Consider the following 14,754-nt stretch of genomic DNA (forward strand, 5'->3'; position numbering starts at 1 on the left):
GAGTGTGGATGAACATTTCGGAAATAAACACTGACAGCGAGACTTCAGCGGCAGGTAAGGCTCAAGGCGGTTCCCCCTGGACGGAAAGAGGCAGGGGCAGTAATGTTTTCTCCTCGCAACAAGCGGGGCGTGGGGCGGAGGCGGGGGAGGCGGCGCGGGCCCAGCGCTCGCGCCGGCAGGGCCGGGAATTTGGAGAGGATCCCTGGTCGGGCGGCGGCGGCGCGCGAGTGCGCGTGTGAGCGAGCGAGCGAGCGAGCGGGCGGGCGGGCGAGTGCGCCGAATATTGGCAGCCGAGGAGTGGAGGCTGGGCGGCTCCGACTCCCTGACGCCAGCGCGACCAGATCAATCCAGGCTCCGGGAGCGAGCGAGCGGGCGGGCGGGAGGAGGAAGGAGAGGCCGAGCCGCTGAGCCCGGGCCGACGCTCGGGGAGGCACCCTGCGAGCGCAGCGCGGCGCAGCGCCCGGCAGCCCGGACCGGGGCCGCGGGGAACCCGGCTCGCCCGGCCAACTCGTGCGCCCGCGCGGATGGGCGCGCAGCCAACCCGGTAAAACGAAACAGACCCGAACCCAACTTTCCCCTCCGCCGCGTCCCCGCCCTCCCCTCGGCGCCCCGGGCTTTCCAGCGCCGCCGCCGCCGCCGCCTCGGGCTGGGGCGGGCGCGGGCGGGCCGGCCGGCCGAGACGGAGCGCGGGGCCGGTGGCGCGGGCTGCGGCGGGGAGGGGGGTCTCTTCCCCGCGTGGGGCGGATCGGGGGACCCCCACCCCCGCCCATGATGGCGCCTCCCGGCCGCTCTAAAGGAGCAAACCTGCCACCTTTTGCCCTCGGCGCCGGACCAGCCGGGCAGGGCTCGGGCCGCGGTGCCCCCCGCGTCTTTGTTGGGTCTGCGGTGGGGAAGCCGCGCTCCTGGGCTCCGGGGTCCCCGGGCTCCCGGCCCTGCCTGCGCCCGGCCCTCCGCGGCCACCCTCCCCCTCCGCCCGTTTCCCTTTCCCTTCCTGCAGCCGGGCTTGGGCGGTCGGCGCGGCCCGCGGGCCCATTGTGTCCCGCGCCGGCCCGGGCGACCCCTGCGGGAGTCGGAGGGCGGCCGCCGGCGCTGCTCTTTCCGCGGAGCCGGGCTCGCGCCAGGGGGACACCCGGTGCCCTGGGTCCCTCCGCGTGCGGGGCGGGCTCGCTCCTCTGCCCCCCACCAGCCTCTTGGGGGTCGAGGTCAAGGAAAGTTCGCACCGAAATTCCCTCTAATTTATTCAAAGGTCTGGCAGCGGCGTGTAATTTTTTTTTTTTTCTCTTCCGCCTATCCCCCCTCCCCCTCGCCGAGTCTCCGACTGTCGTCTCATTCCTTTCCCTTTCCCGGATTCGATTGCCTCACTGCATGTGTGTTTGTGAGTTCGCGGTGCAACAACTGTTCATTTACTCTGAGCCCGGTCTTTGTTAAGTGTTTCTCCGGGTTGTTGCTGCGGGAAGGTGGGGGTGGTGGGGGTGAAAGAGAAGTGGACTTGTTTTTCTAGTTGATTTATATATATGAAGGCTTCCAGGGAGAGCGTTTTCTTGATGTACTTTGGGAAGGGCGGGGGAACCGATGCCCGCAGGTTCTTGTAACAACAGTAGCTGCGGCTTTTATTTTGCGGCGCGGACGTCGTTTCCATGCACTTGCAAGATCGCCGGTAAGGCACTTCCCTTTCTGAAAATCCGGGCGCGTCTCCCAACCATCTCCCGAGAAAGCATCGTTGTCTAAGGGCTGTGACAACCGGCCGCCTGTTTCTTTCCCCCGAGGTTCTCTTGCCGTTGTAGCTGAAGTTTCTTGAGTAGATGGAATGACACAGAAGTTGCCTGAATTCTCGGTCTGTGGTTCCTGCTGCTGAAACTTTGAGCTCACCGCTCAATCGCAGAATGCCTTGATTTCAGAACATTTCTCGCTCTCGTGGCCTGCCGTGGATAGCGTGCTTACCTTCAGGAACACAATGAGGAAACTGTTCTCTGCGCTGGGTTGATTTTTCATCTTGTTTCTAATTACCGCCTGATGCTTTATTGGAGGTAGGTGAGCTGTACTGAAGCCACGATTGAAAAAGAATCGGGCCCGAATCAGTGTTCACGGCCCGGGGTTTTTCAGTGGTATAAATATTTTGCATCAGTGTTATTCTGTTGGAGGGGCCAGGCCTGAATATGCTGTAACTGATTTAAGTCCCCTCTCCCTCCGTCTTTCTCTTTTGCAGTTACTTGATATTTCTGTGCAGGTGGTGTACATTTGTGCACTATTGCAATTCTTTAGGAAACTGTAACCAGGGTCTTGGGAGATGGTTTTCTAGAGGTGGGTGATGCCAAAGCCTCTGGAGGATTCCGGCAGGATCGGGTTTCTTCTGAGGGTAGGGATTTGTCCTTGATTTAGTTTTGACTGCTCCAGCCATAGGTATGTAACAAAATACATTTTTCCTGTTTTCAGGGTCCTTTGGTGTTATACCCCGAAGGAGCTGATGACCTTTGCATTTTAGAGAAGTGACAAATTTTATGCCATTTAACATGTTGACTTGTTATACCTCTTGGAATTCAGTTTTCTACTAAGCTCAGTGAAGCATTCAAAGGAAGTGTCTCATTTTTCCAAATACATTTATTAGTTGAAAACTAAATTGCAGTTTGTAATTTTGATTTCTAGTAATTCTGGGTTTAATAACTTGGTTAGATTGGAAAAAGAATAAACTTGAGTGTAATTAGATGAGTGTATTTAAGCTGCAGTCGCCGCCATAATCAAGGCCAAGTTGTGTGTGTATAAAAGATCTCATTTGTGTAGTCTTACAAGGCTAATGGAGGCATCATTGAGGCTTTATAAATAATGTAAGTTGTGTATAATGTAGAGTCTCCAGAGACGGCACAGAAAGCATCATTACCAGCCTTTTCAACCTGCTTGAGATCTTAAATTGATTTACAGCACTGAACTGGTGCAAAATGATACATCAGGATGACATGGGGTCAGCCTGTAAAAGTCTATGATGTCAGCCTATTAGTTCAGTCATCATAATTAAACCGTATTACAGGGGCAGCTGAGCAGGAGTCTGGCGTTATCCTTCAGATATGGGTGGTACATGGATTCTGTTTATAGCGGAAATGCGGAACTGGTGAAGAACACTCGTATTTCTGAAAAAGAAGAAAGGCTTTCAGAACTCTTGAGTTTCTGAAAAGAATTGTAGATAAATTAAGGGATGTTAAGTCTGCGTTAAGTAGCTTTCCACTTGGTAGTGGACAAGCAGATGCTTTGGGGGTGCTGATAAGGACCTTTGCAGCTCTGATCCCTGCACTGAATCATGCTTCATTGTGAGCTTGAATTTAACTTGGCCTTAGAGACCTTCTAAAATAGCAGAGGATCACATACTTTGCATCTCTGATCCTTAACATGGAGTCACACTGTATTGAGGTATCTGCTGATACGTTATTTCTTTAACTAATCAGAGTTACCTGCTCTCTACTGAAAAGAGACACTAATATTTGAATTGAACATATGAACAGTTCAGGAAAAGAAGATCCTTATTTTCTGCTTAAATTTCTGGCACTCCTTGTTCAGTGTATCTGTCATCTGGGGTTGTGCTATCCAATCTGGTAGCCATAATCACATGTGGGTATTTAAATTGGAATTAATTAAAATAAAATAAAAATCCACCTTCCCAGCAGCACTAGCCACATTTCAAATGCTCAGTAGCTAATGTGGCTAGTGGCTGCCACATTGGAGAAGGTATACACAGAATGTTCCCATCGTCACAGATGGACAGTGTTGGACACTGCTCCTCTAGAAGCTTTGCCTCTCCTCATCCTTGCTCTCTACTCTTCTTTCAGCTGCTACTCTGCCTGTTACCTCTATGGATGAGTTTGTGGGGTCAGAGACAGAAAAAGCTGCATCACTTAATTTTGCTGTTTACTAGTTGCTTTTGTTAAAAAAGCTTGGAAGTGACCATTGAAGCTGCTGCATAAAATGAGGTTGACTTTTCTGTGGATCCTATTTATCATTGGTGTCATGGACACTAATTTGATTTGGAGCTTTGGGTAGGAGAATTACTAGTAGCTGATTTTTTTTTCCCCTGGTATTTTACCATATCCTTGTCTTTAACACTTGTATCTCATTTAAGCCTCAAAACTTCCCCAAGTACTGTTGTCAACATTTTACAGGTAAGGAAACTGAGTTCAGAGTAATTCATTGTCTTGCCTCAGGCTACATAACTAGTGATTATATTCTTAGCAGTGACGTGAACAAGGCCGCCTCACTCTAGAGTCTCTTTTAACTGTTCTCCCCCTTTTAACTGACTTTTTTAAATTGGAGGGTAATTGTTTACAGTGTTGTGTTAGTTTGCTGTACAATGTCAATCAGCTTTAAGTATATATGGGATCTTTTCTCATAGCTCAGTGGGTAAAGAATCTGCCTGAAAGGCAGGAGACTGGGTTTCGATTCCTGAGTTGGGAAGATCCCCTGGAGAAGGAAATGGCAATCAGTATTCCTTCCTGGAGAATCCCATGGACAGAGGACCCTGGCAGGCTGCAATCCATGGAGTTGCAAGAGTCAGACACGACTTAGCAACTAAACCACCACCATAGATATATCCTTCTCTCTTGAGTCTCCCCGCACCCACCCATAGAGCCTCACTTTTAAATATATTAATATATCTAGAGTACCCAACTCATCATTGTTCTGCTGGGCTTTATTATTCTGGTGTAGACACAGCTTTAATTTTATTTTTACGCTTTTAGGCATATTTGCCTTTTCTTACTGCGCTCTGCTGGGTCATTTTCTGTTGTCTTTTAAGTGCTTAAGAAAGGAAACAGTGATTATACGTAACTAAGCAGAACATAATTAGAGGAATAATTCTGGCATAAAAGTAATATATTTCAAAGCCAAATTAGTTTTATCTCTACTTGTCTAGAAACCTATCACTTTCTTTTCCCTTGCTTTTTTCTTATATAAAATCACAAACTGATCGTGCTAAAAAAAAATGTTCCAATAGTCCTGTTTGTCTCATTAAAATTAATCTTCCTTTGGTTGGTAAACACTGCATCTTGAGATGCAAATAGTTCACTGCAAATTCCTTGGAAAACTTTTTTCTTTACGTTTAATGTCTGCTTCAGTGTAGTCTTGTAGTTCAGCCATTGTTAAATTTGGGTGGGGGCAGGGCCATCAGGGCTGTTTAAGAAATCTGATGAAACCCTGGATCCTCTGTCTCGCTTGCATCCTCTAATCCAAACATGCTTATTTGCTCTGGTAAGCTTGTGTGTACACAAAAGTACCCCAATTGCGTGATATTTCAGGTGAAGGACATCCATGGGCTTGCCTTGCCAAGTGTGCTGATAAACATAGGATTTGTAATTTCTTTCACAAGCACAGAGATACTGAGTGTTAAAAACTGTTCGGATGACTTTCTGCTCCAGTTGGTTCCTATCGAGTTGAGTGATCAGGGATCAGGGAGGGACGGCGGACTTGGCTGAAGTCACCGGCCAGTAATGGAGGAGGGAAGCCCACGCTTGGATCTCTCTCACTGTCAAGTTCCCAGGTGTTTGGTTTTTTTCCACCATGCCTGCAGTGTTCCTGGGCTTCCCTGGTGCCTCAGATGGTAAAGAATCCGCTTGCAAGGCAGGAGATGTGTTATTCCTGGGTTGGGAAGATCCCCTGGAGAAGGGAAGGGCTACCCACTCCAGTATTCTTGCCTGGAGAATCCCAAGGACAGAGGAGCCTGGAGGGCTACAGTGTCGCAAAGAGTCGGACCCAGCTGAGCAGCTGACACTTCCAGTGCTCCTGGGGCTTTGGGTCCGATCATACCCAGCGTTACTTGGGGAGGGGAGGAAAGAGGAATTTTCTGGCATGATTCTGACTTTGTGTGCCCAGCATTGTTTGAGATGATATGGGATAAAGTCTGATAGCCTCACAGAGACTCTTTTACACAGTAAAATTGATCTTTTTCTTTTTTAGAGAAGGAAAAGAAAATGCCTCATTTAATCAATGAACCCTTTCTAGAGAATGGGAGATCCAAGATTGTACAAAGCGCAAATGAAATCAGGCAATTCTACTATACAAACCTTCTCTTTCAGCTCTCAAGAAGAAAAAAGAAAATCACATTTTTCACCAAAAGCTAAAGATTGAGGTATTTAGGGAAGGAGCTAGGGGGTACTCGGGAGAGAACTGGAAGGTCTTGGGAGAAAAAGGATCATTTAAATATTAAAAGGTAGAGAAATTTGACTTTAATTATTAAATGACATTGAGGTTGATGAAGTGTTCTCTGCCATTGTACTTCTGTTTGTGGTTTTTCTTTTCTTTTTGAATCGCTGTTACTGGTTTATCGTTAAAGGACATGCAAGTAAGCAACAGCCAGATGGAAGAGATGCGCAGGACACGGTACCAGAAAAAGTGCTCCATGCCCTCTGCAGGCACCCCTCCCTCATAGCATCTTTTTTTTTTTTTTTTAAACCACGGCTTGCTTATTTATTTGGCTGCATCAGATCTTAGTTGCCACACGTGGGATCTTTGTTGGGCATATGGACTCGCTAGCTGTGGCTTGCGGGCTTAGTTGCTCCGTGACATGTGGAATCTTAGTTCTTCAACCAGGAATTGAACCCGCGTCCCCAGCATTGCAAGATGGCTTCTTAACCACTGGACCTGGGGGAAATTCCTTCTAAGAGCATCTTAATGTGTATTCACCAGCCTGGAGGCTCTGGTCTTAACATTTTGGTACTAAGATGAGCAGGACTCGCTTTGATAGCAAATAGAGTCATCTCTGTTTTGCCTTGAGCTGAAATCTCTTGACTGTTTATATCCGTTTTCTGCTATTACCTTGTAGTGCAGCTATTCCAGCTAATCTGGTGATCTGTCATCTGATTTGCTGCAAAAATACCTGAAGTATTTTTAATACTTCTTCTGGAGTTACTGTCTTTAAAAAGAAAAAAAAAAAGCTAAGCTAAGTTGCATGAATGTATTTACTTAAATCTAAGCCTAATCTTCACTTTGGTGTTCATTATTTTTTTTTTTTACATTTTAATAATCATTTTATTAGTAACAGAAGAATCTCCCTAGTATTTACATAGTGCAAAAAACTATTACCCCTAAAATGTGATATAGCAGTCATCCTTCGTAACAGCAAAAGAACAAGAGGAAGATCCCTTCATGTTATAATTCACACTAATTTTGCTAGTTTTTAATTAGAGCATTACAATGAAGACCTTAAATTATAAATTCATGTGGTATGTTTAGAAATTAAATTACAAAATAATACAAATCCTTTTAAAGTCTAATGTGCCAACAAAGTTTAATTAGAATTCAGGTTTCAGATTAGGCAAACAGTTTGATTCTGTGAAGTGTGTAAAGTTTGGAAGGAACAAGGTAGGAGGAAGATAAATTATTTCACAAACTTTTTTTTAAAGATCAAAAAAAGACAGTGTTTAAACAGATAAATTAATGTTCTACCTTGTTGGCTGCAACATACAGAAAGTACTTACCTTTATGTTTTTGTTTTTTTTTTTAAGCAAAGTGTTCATTATTAAGATAGTTTCAGTTTTAAAGACATACTGCTAATCCTAGGCAAAAAAGTAACATTGACAGCCATTGCTGGCTGACTTGCAGAAGTAGCAGGCCCTGTAGAACATTCATTTGCATAATGAAAACTGTCTTTCAGATGGGAAAAACCAATCTTTAATAAGCAGTTCAATTCCAGTAACTGCATCAGGTTTTTAGGCAGATACTAGGAAGTGCAGTATTTGAGTAGTTTAACTTAACATCTTTGTGATTTTTTAATAAGCTAAAATGAGAACTTTAGGGAAGATCTCTGCTTGGTTCCTGTGCTCAGATAGGAGCCTTATTTAGAGCCCAGGCCTGTGGTGTGTGGATTGATTTCTTAACTAATTTTCTTGAGACAGACAAGCTTGCGTTTCAAGGAACACATAGAACATACACAACAGTTAATTATGCATTTTATGCTTTTAACCTCATAATGAAAATAAAAATTCACTATGTCATGTTTTCGAAAAGGATAGGAGTCTAGCTTTTGTTTCAAAAATATATGCATAATTATTTAATGCTTTATTTGTAATTTCCTTTTAATTTTAGGGCAGCTGTATTGTATTTTTTCCTACAATCTCAAATAGGGTGTAGTTACTCAAAGTATTCATTCATTTTACCTCTCTATCTTTTGTGGTTTCTTTGCGGTGTGCTTTTGCAAAGTGAAAGTATTTCAGACCTCTATAGTTTTTTTTTTTCTTTTAGTTTCAAATACCACTAGAGAAAAAAAGGGAACTAATTATCTTTCAAGTATTATAATTAGGCATTAAATTAAATCATTATTTAGTTAGCTAAATGCAAGATCTTTTGGGTTTTTTCAATTGAAAGAGAACATGTCTTCTTAATGGAGGAGAAGGGTATGAAATATCTCCTTACTTGATAATTTTGATGTCGTATAGTGATAAGCATATGCTTTACTTAGTCAGCAAATCTTTATTAGTTCAGAGTGGCTCAGTAGTTAGTGAGAGGACAGAAAAAAGTGAAAAATTAGATGCAACATTGCGAGAGTTGTTACATAGTATTAATAATATGAGGGTAAGTTGTACAGAGAGCACACCTGAGGTCTTCTTTGGTGTGGAAGGACCTGTAGGTTTGCATGGGCCGAAGGGCGAGACATGGGGGCAGAAGAGCGGCTTGGAAGACTGGAGGGAACATAAACCTTAAGAGAACTTTCTGCCGTGATAGAAATGTTTTGTAACGAACGCTCTTCAGTACTATAGCCACTCATGACAAGTGGCTGTTGAGCATTTAAAATACGGCTGGTGCAACTGGGGACTGCATTTTTAATTTTCGTTAATTTATGTTTAAATAGCTACCTAATTAACAGTGCACTTTTTTTTTTGGACAGCACAGATCTGGAGGCCAGCATGCAGCTCCAGAGGGTATTCCCACAGTGGGTGTCCCTGACGGGGTCCCATAGGGCAGTGGTCCCCAACCATTTTGACACCAGGGACCGGTTTCATCCAAGACAGTTTTTCCATAGACGGGGGTGGGTGTGGGGGATGGTTTGGGGATGATTCAAGCACATTACATTTATTATGCCCTATCAATGTAAGGTGCACTTTCTGTCATTATTACATTGTGATATATAATGAAGTAGTTATGCAACTCACGATAGTGCAGAACCAGATCATCAGGCATTAGCTTCTCACAGGGAACATGCATCCTAGGTCGCTCACATGCCCAGTTCTCAGTAGGGTTCGCGCTTCGCTGAGAATCTAGTGCCACTGCTATCTGACGGGAGGCAGCGCTCAGGCCGTAACTGGAGGGATGGGGAGCAGCTGTAAATACGGATGAAGCTTCCCTCGTTCACCTGCTGCTCGCCACGCACGTCCTGCTGTGTGGCCCAGTTTTTCACTGTGGGTTGCTCTGCCTGGGGTTGGGGCCCCCTGCTGTAGAGTGAGGTGGGAGAGGTGCTCCCCACGGTGAACTTGGATGGGGATTTGAGGGCCTCAGCGTGCCTGAATAAGGAAGCATTGGGAAGTCACTGAAGGTGTTTGAACGTGCAGTTTGCACTGGAGAGGGTAAAGCCCATATGCCAGCAGATTGATAAGAAAGCACTTTGAGTTATCTTTCTGATGGAGTGGGTTTTGTGAGTGAAAAAAACCCACTTGGTAGTTATTTGACGAATGAGTAATGGGAAAGAGAGCTGTCAGAAATGACGCTTAGGTCTCCAGTCTGTGCGAGCATGGTTGTTTAGTCACGTCCAGCTCTTCGACTCCACGGACTGTGGCCCCTTGGGTTCCTCTGTCCATGGGATTCTTCAGGCAAGAATACTGGAGTGGGTTTTCATTTCCTTGGCCAGGAGCTCTTCCTGACTTGGGGATCGAAACTATCTCCTGTGTTTCCTGTGTTAGCAGGTGGATTCTTTACCATTGGGTCACCTGGGAAGCCCTTCCAACCTGAGTGGGTAGAAAATTAATAAAGCCTTTACTTTAAGAATAGAGAAGAACTGGCTGTGGAAGGAAGCATGTGTGAATGACAGGTTGAATGTAAGGCGGTGTACCTAAGTATTCTACGGGCAAGTTAGAGACGCTTAGCTAAGCTAAAGTCTATGGAGGGGCTCGGAGCTTTTGTAGACTCCACATAGTCAGCTGCTGGGAAGGACAGTGGAACATCTAGGAATGGATGGGCATTTGGAGAGGGTCATGAATGGAGAAGCTGAGAGCTGATGGGTTGCCTCTTCCACTGATGTCCACAATTAGGAACTAGTAGAAAGGAGAGGCATGTTTGGAGTAGACCAAAGAAGGGACTGGAAGATGTGGGGTCAGGGGAGTTAAACCAGGAAGCCAAAAGGAGAGAGAGAGCCCAGAGGAATCTCTGGGGAGCGTGTTGTGTGGTTCCAGGTGAAGGTGAGAAGGTCAGGGTTCATCAGGTGAATGCAGCTGAGATGAAGAGGCTGCGTAAATTAAGAGAAATAGTCTTATATGCCCTCAAGTGACTTACATTTCAAAATTATTGATACTTCTTCATATTTGAAAGTTGAGGGAAAGAAGTTAATGGACAAAGAACCATCACAGATGATGGAGTTAGTGATCTGGAGACGGTGACGAAACCACAGTCATGGTAAGGAGGGAGACTGCGAAAGAGGCAGATTGGGGTCCATAGAAGAGAGGGAAGCGGTTGGCCGCGCTCATGCCAGCTTGGCTGGTTTCCCCAGTCCCTCCATTGGGATAGTGAGCGGGAGTGGAGGATCAGAAAACAGTACTGAAGGTATAAGAATAATGAAGATGTTTTATGAAGACGTTTTGGAATAACTGTCATAGGTGGCATGCTAGGAAATCTATGGAGAATTTAAAGTTTGAACAGCCCAAGGAAGCCTGGGGTAAAGTTTGATGTGGCTGTAGAGCAGACTAGTAATTGTTGCTTTTTAGTGTTGATATAACTTGGTGGCCTGAAAGTAAGATTGGAGAAGAGTGCTGGCAGAGATGATTCTGGCCTAGGGATAGCAAACAGGTTAAGAAATGAGGCATTAGAGTCAGGTTGCCTGGGTTTAAGTCCATGCTCCTAACATTACTTACCTTTTTGTTTGTTTGTTTGTTTGTTTTTAACTTTGGGAAAGCTACCATTAACTTTTGAACGTCAAGTTTCCTCATCTGAAAAATAGAGATAGTAGTCTCAGCCTCAGAATTGATATAGTAAGATGAGTTATCCTTCCATATTTTAGCCAAGATGCTGCTAATCGTAAGATGTTATTTCATATACTGCTTAGGAAAAAACCATCATGTGGGGACCACATGCCCTTGATTGTAAATTTCCTGGTTTGGAGCGGGTGCCTCTTGCTGTCAGCAACGCAAAAAATACATGAAGGGCTTAGCCTGGGACCTGGCACATGGTGAGCCTTCAGAAAATATTAGTGTTCATTTGTAAGAGGCAATGTGATTTTGGAGTCTAGAATGTTAATGAGAGCAATATCGAATCCAATCTAGATAAGGGGTCACAGGTTCTAAGGGGTCTAATGCATTAAATGAATTGAAAAGGGTTAAGCAATGAGAATCCCGATAAATGAAATTGTAAAATATCAGGTTTGGGAATTTGTAGAGCAAGTGTTTCCCTGACAATTCCAGATAAATCTTTTTAAGAAAAGTATAGTAGTTGAATTAAGAAAAGAATCTCCTTTGATGATTTTTAAAAGTTGTTTAAGTTGGCCCAGAGCTTTTAAAAGTATTCTGAATTTATCTTTGTGCTTTTCTCTCAGTATTCATCGGTGTTAAAAAAATTTTTTTTTAATCAGAGAATACATTCTCAGTGCAGAAAAATTCTGGCATGGATTCTTGTCATAATGTCAGAATGGAAGGGGGAGGTTGATTTTTGATAGTCATTGATTGAGTGAATTGATTGTCATTTTCAAAAGATAGTAGAAGGTAGTATTAATAGCTACCTATAGAGCTCTTCTAATCATGGCTCCAAAGGCAGAAACCATAAGGAAAAATTTATACATTGAACATCTGTGTGACCAAGCACACATTCATGAATTTGACCACACTCAAAAACACAACCTTTCAAATCTGCAGCAAGTTAAACTTTCTTTGTAAGAAACTTTTTAAATCAATAGGAAATACACCCCTGCAGAAAATTGTTACATGGACCTAGAGAGTATCATACCAAGTGAAGTCAGACAGACAAAGACAGATATCATAGGATGTTATTTATATGTGGAATCTAAGAACATAATACAGTGACCTTAATTGCAGAACAGAAACAAACTCACAGAAAATCAACTTTCGGTTTCCAAAGGTGAGAGTGAGGGAGGGATAAATGAGCAGTTGGGTTAACAGATACACACTACTGTACATCAAACAGGTAATCAGCAAGGGCCCACTGCATAGCACAGGGAGCTGTGTTTAATATCTTGGTAGAGTTTGTGCTGTTTGTTTTTGTTCAGTCTCTAAATCATGTCTGACACTTGTGACCCCCATGGACAGCAGCACACCAGGCTTCCCAGTCCTTCACTGTCTCCCAGAGTTTGCCCAGGTTCGTGTCCGTCGAGTTGGTGATGCTATCTAACCATCTCAACCTCTGCTGTCCTCTTTATCTTTTGCCTTTGATCTTTCCAGTGAGTTGGCTCTTTGCAGACTGCTAGGCTGCCAGGCTTCTCTGTCCATGGAATTCTCCAGGTTAGAGTACTAGAGTGGGTAGCCATTCCCTTCTCCAGGGGATCTTCCCGATCCAGGGATTGAACCCAGGTCTCCTGCATTGCAGGTGGTTCATTACCATCTGAGCCACTGGGGAAGCCCAGTTTGTAATGGAAAAGAATCTAAAAAGAATATATGTATAACCAAATCATTTTGCTATACACCCGAAACACTATTAACCAACTGTGCCTCAATGAAAAAATAAATAAATTCTGATCTCTTAAAATTGGTAAAGGGCATGAGCAAGCAATTCACAAACAAATGCAAACTAATAGAAGTGAGATGTTCTGCTGTGTCCTGGATGAGACTCTTCATTGGAATGGGGACAGTGTCTTCTCTTTTACTTGATTGTATCATTCTTGTGGACCAGGAAGGATCAGTCTGGGGAAACTGCGCTTTTTCTCACTGAAGGAAAGGAAGCCACAATTTCCCTGACTCCTGAGAGAAGCTGGAGTACAAAGAGGTACCTGATAAATCTTAAGTTGGAGTTTTGAGAGACAAGCCAGCTCCATCCCATTTCCTTAATGTTGCCCCACGCCCCTCATGACTTTGGGCTCGGAGTCTCCTTGTTAGCACGTGAGGTGTCCCCAGCACTTCGGGGCTGCCAGATCCAGGCAGTTTCCCAGCTGGCATGATCAGTGCACCTTAAGGACACCAGTGCTTCATAGAGCATATCGAGATGGGCCCCTTTCTCTCCTGCCTGAGTCATGGGATTGGATCTGATTCATTGCAGTGTTTCCTTTTTCATACGAGACACAGCGATGGTCTTGAAACGTGGTTTTAATTATTGAGCTAGACTGGCTCATAAGGTATTAAAAACATTTCCCTACATAGTAAAGCCTCGTATAAAGTGAAAAAAATTTCAAGATAGGCATCAGCATTTAATTGTCTCTTAAGGGTAATACTGTAAGTCTCCTGCATACAAACAAGTTCTGAGAGCCCGTTCCTAAGTCCAGCTTGTTGGTAAGTCCGACAAAGTTAGCCTAGGTAGACTTAACTAACACAATTGGCTATATGGTAGTACTGTACTGTAATAGATTTATAATACCGTTCCCCTAAATAATACATTAAAAGCAATAAAGGAGCCATTTTTGATCTTACAGTAGAGTACCTCGAAAAGTACAGTAGTAAGGTACAACACCTGGCACGCAGGGTACACTTGCATCTTGAATGTCCGAGGCTTGAAGGTTTGTATGTAGGGGACTTATTATAGTTAAGATTGTGGGTGTAAGAAAGGCTTTTCATGTGACACCAGTTGTAGGTGGGGTCCTTACCTAACTGAGGTACACTTAGTCTTATCTCAGCATTGAGTTTTTTACCCGGCCACTAGACAGAAGAGAATTTGTCAGCATCTTCTGCCCCACCATCTCCTTTGTTTCAAAATGATCTACAAGTATTTCAACATTTGGCGGGGACGGGGAAGCCTTTGAATCTCACCCACAGGCTTACCCCTGGACCTGTTACCTCTCCTCTTCATTCCTGAGTCCTTTTGGGGTGCGATGACTGGGAGCAGGGGGCCTGAACCTGTAAGCTATTAGGCAGACACATCGCTCAGACTCTTTAAACAGAGTTGGGGAGGGAGGAGCAATGCAGGCACCAAGAGTCTTTTGGTTTTATCAAAGTGTGTCTTTAATTTTATGGGTAGCTTTGCAGAGGGAGTGGTAAGGCTGCAGTGGGTGTCTCTGCAGGAATCACACCCTCAGCCCTCTGCCATCCCATCTGTTGCAGCTTCCTGTTGTGCTGTATCCGTTGCTGGCTTTGCAGTCCGGTATAATTAACAACTCTTTCTTCCCCCAGTGTTCGTGTTGTGTGCTCGGGACTTCTATTCAGTTTGTTCAGGCTCGAGAGAACGTTTGATTAGTTTCAAGTGGTCGTCTGTTAAACTGTGAACAAGATTAACTTGATTATCATTGAAATGATCGGCATCCAAACCGTCTTGATAGCATTTATTTGCATGGAAACGCTGAAGACTTCTGTCTTGTCACACTGTGCAGGCTGAGATGTTGATCTGTAGTCCAGGAAAGCCTGCTTTAAAAATAGGTGCACCCTCACTGAGTGGTTCTGCTTTTTGTTGAGCCGGTGTTAATCAGCTCTGCAAGTATTTGAC

At 44.5% G+C, this 14,754-nt stretch overlaps 1 protein-coding gene across 3 annotated transcripts in view; it reads left to right on the top strand.

The window, feature by feature from the left end:
- Positions 1 to 220: 220 nt before the first annotated feature.
- The window catches only part of SMAD1 (SMAD family member 1), an 81,993-nt gene continuing 67,459 nt past the window's right edge, over positions 221 to 14,754 (top strand). The window contains exon 1 of one of the 3 annotated variants that reach the window (XM_065904364.1): positions 221 to 544. The gene's annotated coding sequence lies outside the window, so the exon portion shown is untranslated. Of the gene's footprint in view, positions 545 to 1,686; positions 2,028 to 14,754 lie in introns of those variants that run through there. The other 2 variants (XM_065904359.1, XM_065904360.1) reach the window with 2 other exon arrangements.

The sequence above is a fragment of the Muntiacus reevesi genome, chromosome 13 (genome assembly GCF_963930625.1).
Source record: "Muntiacus reevesi chromosome 13, mMunRee1.1, whole genome shotgun sequence".
Lineage (NCBI taxonomy): Eukaryota > Metazoa > Chordata > Mammalia > Artiodactyla > Cervidae > Muntiacus > Muntiacus reevesi.